Source organism: Lissotriton vulgaris, chromosome 1_1 (genome assembly GCF_964263255.1).
Source record: "Lissotriton vulgaris chromosome 1_1, aLisVul1.2, whole genome shotgun sequence".
In the NCBI taxonomy this organism is placed as follows: domain Eukaryota; kingdom Metazoa; phylum Chordata; class Amphibia; order Caudata; family Salamandridae; genus Lissotriton; species Lissotriton vulgaris.
Window position 1 is genome coordinate 1,896,676,777 of NC_141685.1, and position 14,789 is coordinate 1,896,691,565.

At 48.0% G+C, this 14,789-nt stretch overlaps 1 protein-coding gene across 2 annotated transcripts in view; it reads right to left on the reverse strand.

The window, feature by feature from the left end:
• Positions 1-14,789, reverse strand: part of PRICKLE1 (prickle planar cell polarity protein 1) — a 147,365-nt gene that overhangs the window by 19,920 nt on the left and 112,656 nt on the right. The window contains exon 1 of one of the 2 annotated variants that reach the window (XM_086919508.1): positions 2,626-3,021. The exons of the other annotated variant lie outside the window; for it this stretch is intronic. The gene's annotated coding sequence lies outside the window, so the exon portion shown is untranslated. Of the gene's footprint in view, positions 1-2,625; positions 3,022-14,789 lie in introns of those variants that run through there. 2 annotated transcript variants of the gene reach the window in all.

Sequence of the window (14,789 nt, forward strand, 5' to 3'; positions counted from 1 at the left end):
CAGGTGGGACAATGGAAAGGGAAACTAAGGAGAAGGAAACCATAAACGGATGCTTAGGGAATTAGGATTTCACAGGTCGTAGGCCGTGTAGGGCTGTTAGGACTGGGGGAGAGTCAGTCTCCTATCTGGGCAAGAGTCTTGTCTGGGCCTGTCCTGCCACTTTGCAGACACTCTGACCTGTTGAAAATCCGCCATCTTCTCAAATGGACCAAAAGGTCTTCGATTTGGAGAATCCTGCAATGTACTAATTTAAGAAAGCCCTGCTCTCGGGAGATGTTGCTATTTCTTAATCAATTAGAGCGCACAGATTAAATAAATCGGTACATTTCTTACAACCCCCTGCTGACTTCTTTCCGTCTCTGGGTCTGTAGGCAACAGTGGCCAGCCTTTATTCCAATGCTCGCTCGCGCACACACACACTCAGATTTCACCCTGTCACCTGTTGGCTCCTGAACAGCACACCTCTTTGTTAAAGGCCCACAGTGCTCATTTGAAACACGCTTTCCAGAAAAAACACTTCTCGCCAACGTGTTTTGAGACGTCGCAAGACCTGGGCTGTAAAAACAAAATTCCACACATAACCCGGTTGCGATGGCCTCCGATCAATGCAAAAGCCGCAGAGGCATAGACGCAAAGGCCAACTCACTGCTTGTAAGAAAACACTGTGCTGATTGAATTCAGGAAGGTACGCGCCTGATAGGGGAAGACCGGTTTAGAAAAAAAATCCAGTCGTAAATATTCGGTTCAATATTTCCTGAAACATTAGTTTCATAAGTTCCTTGGCATTAGAAAAGATTGTCTAGGCTTATGAAAAGCACAGACAAGGAAATGGCCTGTGGAAACAATGGCCCCAAACAATGTTGAGGCACCGTCTGCCTCGGAGTGGTTTTTCCCTGGCAGAATGGCGTTGGAGGGGGCTTGGCTGTTGCTGGGCCTGCCGTGTATGTAGGTGGCTGTATCAGCCAGGCCCACCAACAGCCGCCCTCTTAAGACCATTGTCCCAAGGCCAAGCCACAGTGGGAGCGGACTGAAGTCGGGTCTAATCTTACAGGGACCACCTGCGCGCAGGCCGGCCCGGTGTCCGACAACGCAGGGCGCATGTCGGGCCCACCAATGCCACAGCGTGGCTGGGCCCGGGGGACAGCGCGAGATGCCCTCTCGCATGTCAGGCCGAACAGAGGCCCGCTATTGCCCACTCCCGGCCCAGGAACAGACGGGCTTTCATAGCTGGCAGCAGCGCCGGGCCGCCAGCATCCAATTAACCCCGGATTTAGGATTAAGCGACAGGGAGCAGTGGAAAGTTAGTAACAATGGTGTGCAATGCCAGCTTGCTATTAGTTTTAGGCCTACGGGCTATTCTGCTTGGAGCTGAACATGGATCAACAGAGAATAACTCCGGATACAAAAAACGCAAGCTGGCCAAAGCGAACACTCGCAGAGAAATGTTATCCACGTCCTTGACAACTTTTAATTAGTATGAAAATAGGGACATTTGGCACCTACATCTAACCATAATCTTTTGTGAAGCACAGTCGTGTTATTAATGACAACCGTCTTATCTTCTGCCTGCGACAACAGCAAAACACACCCAAAACAATGTAACAAGCATATTTACACCCCCTCGTTTCGTGTGCATTTGTAAATGAAACATCAGCATTTAGAAGTCTAGACATTTCCAGATGTCGCGCTTTAGAAGCATCACATAGCAAACTATCTACCCCGCAACTGGACCCACTGCAGGCAATATATGATGCACAAGTTATTCAGCACAAATGAAAATGTCCAATCAGCAGGCTGTTGAATCTGGGACCTGCAGGTTAAAGAAAGAGGACAACAGCATGCACTCAACCCACTGGGCACTCTTACTGTGTGTATGGGGAAAGCTCTACACATTCTCAGATCTTATGTTATACAAGTGCTTTGGTCCATCCATCCATCAATCCACAGCGCACTAAACTTGTACCTGTGCCGGTCTTTGCATTACACACAGAACAGACGTCACTGAGCAATATAGCGCTCCGCTGCCCATCTCCGGAGTTTACCTGTGCAGCGCGCGCTTGGGGCACTGTAGTAATGCTGCGCGCAGAAATACATCCTGAGCAACCAGCACTGAACACTGCCTGGGGTGGGTTACTCTACAGGACCGCACCGTAGAGCTGCCTGGCGGCTATTTATGAAAGGGGGTCAACGTGGACGCCACCTCGCCCGGACGTCTGTCAGTGTCCCCTCAGGACCGAAGAGCGTCCTATGGCGGCTGGCATGCTGCGCGGGACCCTCCATGCATGAAGTACCGTCCCCCCACCCATTACCGAGCGGCAAACTCCCCCCACAAGACGGGCCCGGAGAGATGAGAGATACGGTTATTATTAAACAGTCAAACGGGCACGTCTCCCATTACTGGGGCACCATCACAGCTACAGCTTGCCCAAATTCAAATTGGCAAATTACCTCAAAAACTGAAAAGACCGCTAAAACAACATTAACAGGTGGGCCATCCATAAAACCCTAAAGGCGGAGTTTCCAGACATTGACAAGTTAAAAAATATATAATTAAACCAATTAGTAGCATCAGAAAAGATGGGATGAAATGACTTCGAATTTAAACGAGTTGTCCCTTGTGCTCACCTCTTTCTCAAGTCCCCGTGGCGTGCAGCGAGCCCCCGGCTGGAGGTGCAGGGCTCCGCTCCGATCCCGGGTAAAGTTCGACAGAATCCTCCAAGGAGTGCTCCAGCGTCCAGTCCTGCCCAGCAGGGGCAGCCCCGGCCGTGAGGACGCTTACCGTCGGTGCTCAGCACACACCCGCTGCCCGGGATTCATCCACACACAGCGTCGGCAGCAGCATGTGCGACGCGCCCCTCCCAGCCTCCAACGCACTCTGTGAGAGCTGCACGGGCGGCCCCTTAAAGTCACCTCTCACGCGCCCATAACAATGATGTCAGCCAGTGGGTACCGCGCGGCCTGCATAACTTAACATGTCCCGGGCGCTCCGGGGAAGCCATTAGCATACGGGCCCTCCCCCAATTCATCACCTAACTCTAGGCGAGCCAGCCAGGGCCCGCCCCGCGCGCACCGGCACTGCCCCGCCCGCCCCGCCCCTTCCTCCCACGTCCCAGTCTTTCAGAGCAGGCAGGAAATCAACTGAGCAGGTGAGCCTCCCGGTGCGTCTGGGACATTCACACAATAGTGTCCCGCATCCGCAATCAACTCAGACACGCAGCTCGCCAGTGATACACACGAGACCCAGAAGTGGGACCTGCCAGGTGAATTCTGCATACCAAGCAAAAACCGGTTTCGCTCATCTCCAATAACACCAAGTCGTGTTTTCCTTGTTGCACAGGGGTTACACATCAAAAACTGGGCTCCTAAAAGATGCCCATGCCTTTGTTTTCGGCCACATGCAAGCCGCCCCTGCTGTCAATCAAGGGATCAGGCAGGAAGCGCGCGAGAGCAGGTACACACCTCACTGGGGTCCCCGAGCACGTCTTCTAGGCACACAAGGGAATATGCATTCTGAATAAACCCAGAAGAACCAGCTATACAGGTTGCTAGGAGGTCACCACATTTGCTGTGAATGCACTGGGTCACAATTTCACCAGCAAAGTAATATTGTAGTCTCCAGTCAGAAAAAATACTGCCAGTCCACCCCTTATAAAGTGGGTTCCTGTCAAAATATTATTCCACTAGGTACATGTTTAACTAGTCCTGGGCTAGTGAATAGTTACAGAAAACTAAAGGTGCCAGGTCTTACTTTGTTGCTTTCTTTAGCCTCAAGAAACATTTGGGAGTAGGAGTACTCTAAGCTTCTTAAACACAAACACTTCAAATGATGTAAAAAGGTCTACTGCCTTGGTTTTGTAAGCATATTAGAATACACATGCATCCTAACGACCCAGCAAAGAATGAGAGGTGTATGGAGCTATGATTTTATTAGGTATCATTAATTCTTAAGTATTCATTCTTTAGAATTATTATGCAGCTATTTACATTAAAAAAGGTTGCCTGCTCTGGTGAACTAATGCATCTACTCTGGGCATGTGTTTGACCTCATGGAAACAGGTTTGAATCCCTGCTGGTATTGACTGGCTCGCTTAGAATTAGTTGATGAATTGGGGGAGGGCCTTTTATCAGTCTGGGGTTGTTAAAATGAGTACCATTGAGTTGAGTAACAATAAACATATATTATTTTGGCACCAAGAGACCCAAGGGTAAATGTGATGTTACTGTAAAGTGGCCTTACCACGTATGTACTGTGGTTGAACCAAATTGTAATCTGTCAAAATCAGTATTAAATATGTGGTAATCACTTTTTAATGACTGTTTAAACCTGTAACACTCTCTAAATGAGCACCACAATGTTATAATGTAAATCTATTTGTTCACCAAGGTAACCAGAGCAGGCTAGTTATTTTACACCATGTTGTACTTTTAAAATCTTCCCGGACAGTCTGAAATGGGATGTAGCGTGGATGCCTGGCTTACATATCTCCTACAGCGTCACTTGGTGAGATGCCGGCCCTGGGCTCAAGGCCACCAGGAGCCTGTTGGAGATGGGACAAAGTGGGGCACAGTTGATAAAGGTTTACAATCTTGAAACGTTTGAAATTGCCCATTCAAATTTGTATTCCTAAGGAAAGAAGCATGTATGAAGAGGACGGTGTATAGTGGAGGTGGTTGCTACCCATAGCTGGCCAATTTTAAAGATTTGTCATTTTCTTAACTCAACCACAATGCCCTGTAATGCAAAGTTAAAAAAAAAAATAAGTTAAAGGCTGAATAGTTGTTGAACAGCTCTGCAAAAACTATTGGAGAGAATTAAACAAGGCTTTGGAAGTAAGGACCCATTCTGCAGTTTATTGGATTGGTTTTAGTGAAAATCCATTCAGCACTTTGAGAAACTAAAGAAGAACAAGCAATGGCAAGCAAAACACCTGCCTTACACTGTGTGAAGGACTCCATAGAGAGTGACCAGGGTACAGCAGCCTTCAGAAGGTGGGGGCTGGGTTAGTTTAGCAAATGGAGCTGCATGCCTCCAGGGTGAAGACGCCTCAAGCTCAGGAGAAGTTGCTTCTAACAGATCTGTGCTGCGTGCTTGTGCAGTAAGGAACTACCTTTTCCTCGTCACAAAGCCACAATGTGCATTCATTGGCACAATGCAACTATCCGGGCAAATGCTGTGGCTATGTATTGCTCACAATGAAGCTTGCCACATACAGGTCTACATCAAGCTGACCGAAAGAATGACTAAAGTTAGTGATACCAGTACCACCAATTTCTTAAAAGTGAGCAGTGAAAGGCCACTAGTCAGTCAAATCAAAAGGACGGTAGCAGGTAAGCTTCAGGTGAGGGGCAAACAAAAGGTGGACACGGAATGCTATCAAATAAACAAATGACATTGCCAATAAAGCCAACTAATCATAGGCAATGGCCAGACTCTAAACCCACAAAGTGTTGTTGGTAAACCCACAATAGGTTTTCCTAAACAGCTAGCGTGTGAGCTCGAAAAATAAATGTGGCCCAGTAGCACTTTAGAGCAAATTGTAATAGTAATCCCACATTCACCCATTTACTTGTACAACGCAAAGGTCCAGTTTATTAGCTAGCAGAGTGAAATAACATAAGAGAAACTCTTTACTGCCTCCGAGATCATGTTTCAATACGTTCATACACAAAACAACGCTGCCAATTGCCACAAGGCTTCATCACTCCGATGTTACCTTAATGCAGAAATGTAACCTCTAAGCTACTGGTTTCTTGTTGAATACCTCTAAAAAACATAAATTAGACAAGTAAAATAGCACATTACCCTCTGCACCTTAGTATGTATACATGTGTGTGGTATGTATGTTGTTTTTTCCCCCTTATTGAATGTCCTTTAAATTATGGTTCTGAGAGTCTCAGGCTGGCGCTAGAGGGCAATGCTCCAGTGCAGGTCACGTGGTCCCACGCACCACCAAACAATGGCTCCCATTCTAATCATGAATTTACAAACACACTGCTGCAAATAGTTGCCCAAGGTAAACAGTTTGCTAAAGAAACTACAGACTGCTTGCTTATCCCAGCCACACGTAGCTGGAGACGAAGCTACGCCGTTTTAGTCGGTATTTATTTGGGGCGTTAGGAGGCGCTGCAGAGCCACCGTGCGCCCCTTACCCTGCAGTGTGCATACTTACAGCCACTCTCTTTTAGGCCTGCTTGGCTCGCCGCCAGAGTGGATTCCATCCGTGACAATAAACGTTCAAAATGGGAGGCAACAGTGACATTTTTGTCGCTCTGGCTTCCTAGGCCGCTTTTAAAGGTGTAGCCTTTCCTCTCGACTAAGAGTGGGGCCTTTTGTTGGCTCTGAAAGGGCGGCCTGCAGCTTCCTCCCCTGCACTGGGAGTTTAGCTGTGAACACCTAGGTCAGGTTTCCCTTTCCCTATCCCAGATGCACTGTGACTAGGACTTCCCAGGGGAAGCCACGGACGAAGATAACTCGGCACTCGGTATCGCTGTCCAAAGGCGCTCGCATTCCGCTGGGCTGGTCTCCCTTTCCGGGGGATAAGGCCTCGTTTCCGAAGCGGGTCACATAACTGATGAGAAGCATCATGTCTGCAGGGCTGAGATACCGAAGCACACCCGCCCTCTTGCGGGGACCCTCGGTGTGCATTTAACTACACCCTGTCTGAAGACGTTCTCGGTATGCTCATGGATAGTCGTGCACATAAGTGCGATTTGCTGTGAATTTGTTATTTATTCAGAAATCTTATGTGGGAGGAGAATCGTGGGCAGAGAGTCTGTGTCTGACACGTGACCATGTCTCCCTGGTCAAGGCCTTCGAGGCTTTCCTATAAGCCAGTCAGCCTCCCTCGAGGACTCACAAGTGGAAATCGGCGGAGAACAAATCGTTTGTGCTTTAATGCCATTAAGTGGTGGCGAGCTCAAGAGAGCAGCAGGTGAACCTCATTGTCTGGGGGAGAGCGGCTGAGCCTTTCGTGGCCACTTCACACTCACTATTGGAAGGATACAGGATTCACCCCCAGGGTGCCCGGACCGGTCGCCGCCGAGGGTATCACACGCCCAGACACGTTCCCCGGGGGCTGGCTCCTTCTCCCGCGCGCACCTCGGTGCCAGTCAGGTGACAGACAGCCTGGAGACTGCTGATCAGCAGGTGCTTGGGACATCACTTCGGGGGTGCAACGGCCCTCACACCGCTGAAAATGGAAACCTCCAATGTAGGATACTTATTTTGCATTTTGTAGTGTCTTCATCTGAGAATTGAGTTTTCCGAACACACTTTGTACTCTGTTCTTTTTCTCCTCTCAGCATTTTAATGTTGGGTCCTATGCGCCAGGCCTTATGCCACGTCAGTGGCGTTCAGCGCCCATTACGGCTATGTGACCACGGAAGCGGAGGCACAGGAAGCCCGTAATTTGCCCAGAATTCACACACTTGTGACAAGTGGGGAAACCGGGATTAGAACGCAGACCTTCTACATCCACAGACAACAATTTAGCAACAAAATACCCTACCCCTCCTCCCTTGCACCTGTAAACCACCAATACAAATATGTGTGCAATAAACCATGAAGTGAAAGGGGCCAAGCACGTGCATTTAAAGGGACAGCGCTGGGTCAATCCGGTAGTTCAGCCGGTAGCAACTACTCTCAAAGCGTAAGTAATCATTTTGTGCAGGAGGCCAAACCTACTTTTATTTGCACTTGTCCGAGATGCACGGAATTGCTGATGACCACAAATACGATTAGCACACCGTGCATGGAAATAGCCTACTAAAGGCAAGTTTCCCGACGTAGGCAATTGAATTTTCTTTTATTTCGTGAATCAATATTGTTTCCTTGGCCGCTCCACACTTGGAAGTCAGCCCAGCCCCGGGGGTCTTTTGTGGCCTAGGGATAAACATTCCTTATCTCACCCAAGCACGGGATTTTACTCCACTCGCCCACGTGCAGAACAGGGCGGGTTTTTTTCTGTTTAGTTGGTGAATAACCCGTTAGGTCTGGCTTGACGACTCAGATGTACTTTACCTATTGTTACCAAGTAAAATCTATATATACAGAGATTGAACTGCTGCTCCGACCCAAGCAGTGTTTCGGTCAACTGATACTAGTGCCAGTTTGGTATATCTTTCCTCCTCTTATAGATTGCATGCATAGAAATGCAGAAAAGACCACTTCACATCTCGGAAGAACACTAAAGCATCATATTTTAAAATTCTTAATTCCACAGATACAGAACATCATTGTTTTCTACTTCTTTTCGCTGCAGCGGGCATTTAAAATGTAGTCGAGACTTAAAAGTGCAATCCCAACCTATTAGCTTTGCAAATGCTTGTTTAGATCTGGGTTAAAAGCACAGCCATCAACATACAATCACTCCTTGGCTGAGCCCAGTGGACTATTCCTCCCTCGCCTTTACAACTCCAGGCGTCTATGATCGTGCTGGTTTGCTACCGTCGGTCTCGTTCTTATGCTAATGCGTGCATTACCATATTAAACTCAGGCGGATTAGCTTTGCTCATCATTTTTTTTATATATATATCACTTCTCAACTAGTCCAGTGACTTTGTAGGACAGTATGCAAGGTGCGTTAGATTTTTTTCAAAACAGACTTGATTTGGAGACTTGTACCCAAGTTTAGTTACTAAAGGCTGCCTTCCCGCAGAGCTTAGAACACACCATGCACCCTATGGTTTCACAATTCTCTGAAAAACCTTTCAGGTTGCAGGCCGCAGGGCAAAAGTGTCCATTTAAGACTCCAATAACAACAGACCAAACCTTTCATGTGGCCTCTGAAGGATGAAAGGCCGAACAAGAAACCACCAGTGCTTGAACCTGTGAACAATCTTCCTCCTCGTGTTCAGATTCATTGGGATGCTCGTGGAAGACTCTACCCTGCGGGCTGACGTGTTTCACCGCTCCCCCTGGGCCGTGCAAATCCCCACTCCACCTTCCAGTTCGAGAAATGTCCAAATTCTTTTCGTTGCACAATTTTGTTTTAAAAAAAAAAAAGAGAAAAGTGTAAATATGTTAATGATTCTGCAGACTGTAAGTGCAGATGTGGCGGTGGGGACAGATTTGCATTCCAAGAGCAGGGAGCCTGGAGAGTTGTGTATTAAGTGCCCTCCTCCCAGACAGCTTCCTGGCCCCAGTGTGGATTACAGACGGGTCTCCCCTGTGATCTTGGGCAGCTCCATTGTGCCCGAATTCCCTTTGTTAAAAGTGTGATGTCCCGCTGTCAGGGCAAGGGCAGAGGGTGGTCTACCAGGAAATCTCCAGGACATCAGAGACAGGCAGACCCCTCGGGGATAGACGGTCTTCTCAGGGCACACATTCTCTGAAAGGGCTGGGAAGGCCCCCATACATGACAGCAAAGTGGTTGCATCGCACGCTGACCTTGCCTAGCCCTGCTAGCATCTGCCTATCAGCAAATCTAACATCCGGGCCAGTGGGGAGCTGTGGAGACACCTCCAGAGACCTAAGTGGAAGCACTCCGTACTCTTCTCTGTGGCATTCGCCATTCAGGTAAAAGACCCTTCAAGGCGCCGAGATGCGACGCATCAGAGTCCCCAGGACGGCTTAGGAGCTCATCAAACCGCTGACCGATTGTTCTTACTACCAGTATCCATTTGAGTTTGTGGAGTTAGCTCAGAAGGTTGCGTGTCTGCTGCCGAGACCAGTGTAAACTTCGATCGCAGGTTCACCTCCTCACAGGATGGACTCCACCTTAAGCAGCCGATACAATAACGCCATATTATGTAATAAAGCATGACTTGTGATGCCAGACGCCAGTTCAGTTTCGTGCGCCTGTTAAATAACCAAAGGATGGTGTGTGACAACACAGGCGCGCGTGCCTCTCCCCCCAGAAGGATGGGGAGGACATGACACACGGGTGCTTTTCAGATCGCGAGGGTGTCCGTGGCATTACCGTGTTCTTAGTGGGAGGAATGTTTCTGCTCTGCTGTGGCGGGACGCGAGGCCTGTAACCCATTCATTATATACTGTGATGGCAACGCTGCATTCGCAGCTTCGAGCAGGAATCAAATCCTTAACAAGAAACAGCACCAAAATCAGGCCAACGACTAGCCGAGACGAGGATCCAGCAGACCAGAGTCTTGTGGTTGGCCCACACACATATTCAGCAGGTGAATTAACCCTTCCCTCTGACCTCTCCCGCTAGAAGCATAGGAATTGTAGAGCCATGCACAGAGGCATCAGTTTGCGTTCCATGGATGCATGAAGCGGCTCTTGTGACTTCATTTCTTATTTCCTGCAAACAGCGCTAGATTGTAGGCAGACTCTGCCTGAGTGGAGGCAGTACTTGCAGTGAAGCCTGCACGGTCGCACACCCCTATGAGCGAGGTTATTACAAAATTAAGGGCAGCCGTCTCTTCAGAGGCCAGGAATTTCTAGAAACCTCACTTGCAGCTGGCTACTGATTTTCAGAGCAGTGTGCCAAGTCCTATACCAAGGGCGAGGCTAGACGAGCACACCTTTAGGGCCCGGCCCCCCGGCCCACGCAATGCCAATGGTCAGTGTAGGTGGCCGGCCGCCCTATGGGCGGCCGCCGGAGGAAGTGCTTCCGGGGCGGGGGGTGACGCATGTCCGGTGGGGGCGTGGGGCAGAGGCCGTGACCTATTTAGGTCAGGAACGCAGGGAACTCTGCCTCTTCCTTCACCTGCTCTCACCCTGCTGGACCTCATTCCCCTCGCCTTAGCTTAAGCTTTTAACTCCCACCCACCCGTCCCCTAATGCAGTAGTTTGAAAGGGTGTGTTGCGGAAAAGAGACATTGGACCATTGATATAGACTTACAAAATGGACAGGAGTCCTCCTTGCGCACTCCCTAGGTCAGCACTGAGGGGAGAGAAGGTAAGCTCTCCGCAGGGGGATGGAGGCCACCGGTTGGGGGAGGCTAGGGCGACAGGTACGAGCCTCCTGGGCAGCCTGGTGGACCCGAGGGCTGGGGCCCATCGCTCAGGGCGCAGGTGGGTTGCACCTTGCGTGGGCATCTCAACCTGGGGAGATGCGAACCAGAGGGCCCCTTGGTGCTGGGGGAAAGAAGAATATTTTAAGAACAAATGCAGTTTGAATAATGAATAATGCAATTTGATAATATGCTTCAATAATAAGTTGTTAATATTTTGATAATGTGTTTTAATAATCATGTTTTGTCATGTTTATGAGTGTTGTCATTAAACATGGCCTTTTTTACACCCACCTTATCTCAAAATCTTGATTAATTGGTGGGTTGGGCGGGCGTGGAGCATGCTGGGGGATCCGGGCCCTATGCCAACCTGCATGTGGCAGGGGTTGGAGTGAACAGGCTTCCAGCATCCAACTGAACCCACCTCAAGCATGCCGCTTGCTAGAAGCTTGAAATGCAGTCTAGACTGCAGCATGTAGACACCCATGAGCTGTGCAGACCATCAACCCCCACTTCAGCTATCCAAGGTCACGTGGTAATGCATATGACAAGAGTAGGAGTCAGTGGCAGGTCAAGTGTGTGCTGCGGAAATGCAAGTATCAAACTCCTTTCATGTCCTCCTGCGATAGACTTGGACAATGCCAAAGAATGAAAGAGGAAGGCGGCAGCATCCCAAAAGTCCACCTCAGAACCCTCGGCTCGTCTGGATTGTGCCCTACTGCAGATGATGTGGGAAGTGAGGGATTCTTCTGCACCTTCTTGGAGAGGGATCCAAAGTTTCATTGGTCCTCAGAATTTCTCCATAGTCACTCAAACAGTTACGGGCCTCCTTTGCTCCTATAAGGCCTGACAGCTGTAGGCAGCCCCAGGCTTGCTGGCGCTACAGTTGTAGAGTCTGCTCACATGAGGGCCTCCAATTCTTGCAATAAGCAACGAGACTGAACCCCATCTTGCCTGGATTTTTTTTAAATACAACTCTTATACCAGGGCCCTGAGGCGCAGGTGACGGCAGGAGTTTGCCTAAGATTGGCGCTCAGGTTCTACAGTAAGCAGCAGCGTATCCTCCAGTCCACCTCTTTTGCTTCAAGGTCCTTTTCTGGACCATTCTTCGGGGAATACAACATCTATTTCTGTTTCAGAGTGAGCCAAACACCACTGCATAAGGAGAACTCTTTCAGACGGTCACTTTATTTTGGGTATTTCAAGTCCTCCTTGCCCAGGGTAGTTCACCAACTTCCCAGCTGGTTTCCCACTGATCTAGAGCCAGTCCTGGGTGGGCGAGACCGCGCCGCACTCTTTGGACCCTACACTGTGCATAGTGTTGTTGGGAATCACAATGCATTTTAAAGGGTTTCTGGATTCAGCTACTGAATGGTAGTTCATTCAAGAGCGTGGGTCAGTGGGAAATGCGGATTCTTCGGAGAACCATCTTTCCCCGGGGTGGCACGCGCAGAGATGGTTTCCTTTTGTCTCCACAGCTCATCGCGTCAGGCTGCATTAGACCTCGGTGATATGGTGAGATCCCATGAAGGGGAGCTCTAAGTGCTGGCCAGTCAATCATTTTTCATAAGGAACAAAGTGATCCTCCACTCTGGAACTAATTTCATAATCTCTTTTATACAGGAGAGCGGTCCCAGGCGTGAAGGGGCGGGGGAAGAGGGGTAGAGGATACACATAATGGCAGGGGGAGCAGGCTTTCTGTGCTTGACAAGTGAACGAGTCACTGAGCACGTTATGCGCACGTTACCAGTCCTGTCACAGAGACAGGTCTCACCTTTGCAACAATAAATTAACAGACAGACAGATAATCGCTTTTTAATAATAGTAATTCAAATTGGCTTTCTCGCCCTGGGCAGGACCATCACGAACATGTTTGAAGAGGTTGATCGCAAGGCACTTGGTATCTAGTGGATAGACACTTAGGGAGATGCACCACGTTGTATAACAAATGTATGCTTGAAATGTACACATCTATATTTTGTAAGTGCATCTATGCACAAAACTTGTTAGCTTGCGTATTGTGATGTAGTAGCCTATTGCAGGCATGCATAGTACAGATCAAGGCTGTGTGGTCGAGGAAGGATTGCAATCGTTTCTATTGAGAAAGCAAGCTGTAAGCCGTGTTAGGCAAAATGTAACTTTACATACATACACACAATGAAACACATAGTAGATGCACAGAGACCAATATACCACTTTCTACCGTAGTTGACTGGGGAGAGGCAATGCCTCACCCTGCCCAAAACTATGATAATAAATAGCATATTACTCAATACAGATCTGCTTCTATGGTATACACCATGCAGTTTTTTCACGTGTACAGATGTATTTAACCAGAACACATGGATTAAATCCATGCATGAAGATACATTCACAACGATGGGCTCGTAGTTAGGAGCTTTGTTTTCTTATGCCAGTTAGGCTGTACACTGGTAATAACATGGAATTTGACCTTTGTGCTGTAGTAATAAGTCTGACTGTGCATTGTTAGGTTTGCTATGCACAGCGCATTATTGGGACACAACTGTCCGATGGGCCCTATACACATCTCTGCATTCATTACTTCAGGTTTTTGTCCAATGCTGCAAACAGTAAGGTAGTCCCCAGCAGGGCATGACATGTAGTGGAACACATCCTTTCGACCTAAATGCCCTTGTCGCTCAAATAAACAAGGACTGAAGCACATCCCTGCTCCTCACATACATTAATTTCCACAGAGTCCACCTATCAACGTCGAGCACATTCATCACCAGTCCCCTTCCTGCTAGGTCATTGCTAATGGATGATCACAACTACACAGCCTTAAGTTACTGCATGATTTCCATTACGGGGGCTGCTGTGCTGTGCTTCTACAATCCCTCAGCAATGCAAGCGGACACCTCCGCAGTACCCTGCATGCATGCACCACGCACAATTACAAACAGCCTTCTCAGCCACAGATGCATGCTCCTGTTTTCCACGGAGGGCGAGGTATTATCGCCTCAGGACCACATTAGTGGTAGTGTGCTACACAAATGCAATGACAAGGACTATATACCTGGTGCCCCATGATGCAAGGGGCACACACAGCGTTATGTAGTGCACATAGACGCCAATGCCTACATTTAAAGTCTATTGGATTTTGGGCTTTTCAGAGCATACAGGGTTACCCCAGAAAAGCCACACTGCGTTATTTGCTATCTGGCAGTAGCTTCCTACAAAGGGAATGCAAACTGTACCAGGCTGGTTGTGTTTACTTCACTTCGAGTCTCCTTCTAGCCTCCCTCAATAGAAAAAGTCAATCATTGCAAGGGCCATTTCCAACTCTAATCTTTGCCAAATATTTACTTTTTTCCTAAAAGGATGGTTAGATAGTTGGCACGATAAAAAGTACCATCTGTAGCACCTGGGTAGGCCTGTGGCTCAAACACATAAGCTGAGTCAGCTGTAAAATGAAGAAAAAATGGAATGTACTGATCTTTGCAAAATCACAGAAGCAGCTGTTTGTAATTGTTCGGTGCACCAGGGTATTTCAACAAAAATGATGTACTTAGGTTGCAGGAACAGTAGAAGTTTTTGCAAGAGAATAAATGCATGGGGGGGGGAACCAACGTTTCAGTATGACATGGTGGGGGATGATGTTGACCCGAAATACCTTGCACTAGTGTCTCCAAAGCACGCAACACTTATGACAAATCAATTTGGTGAACACAACACAGTATCTTGACTCTTAATTGTGTGTGTTTTTACATCACACATATATGTGATGCAAAATATATATATATATATATATATATATATATATATATATATATATATATATATATATATATATATATATATATATATATAAAAACACAACAATTGCTATTCAGGGATTTTGGCATCATTGG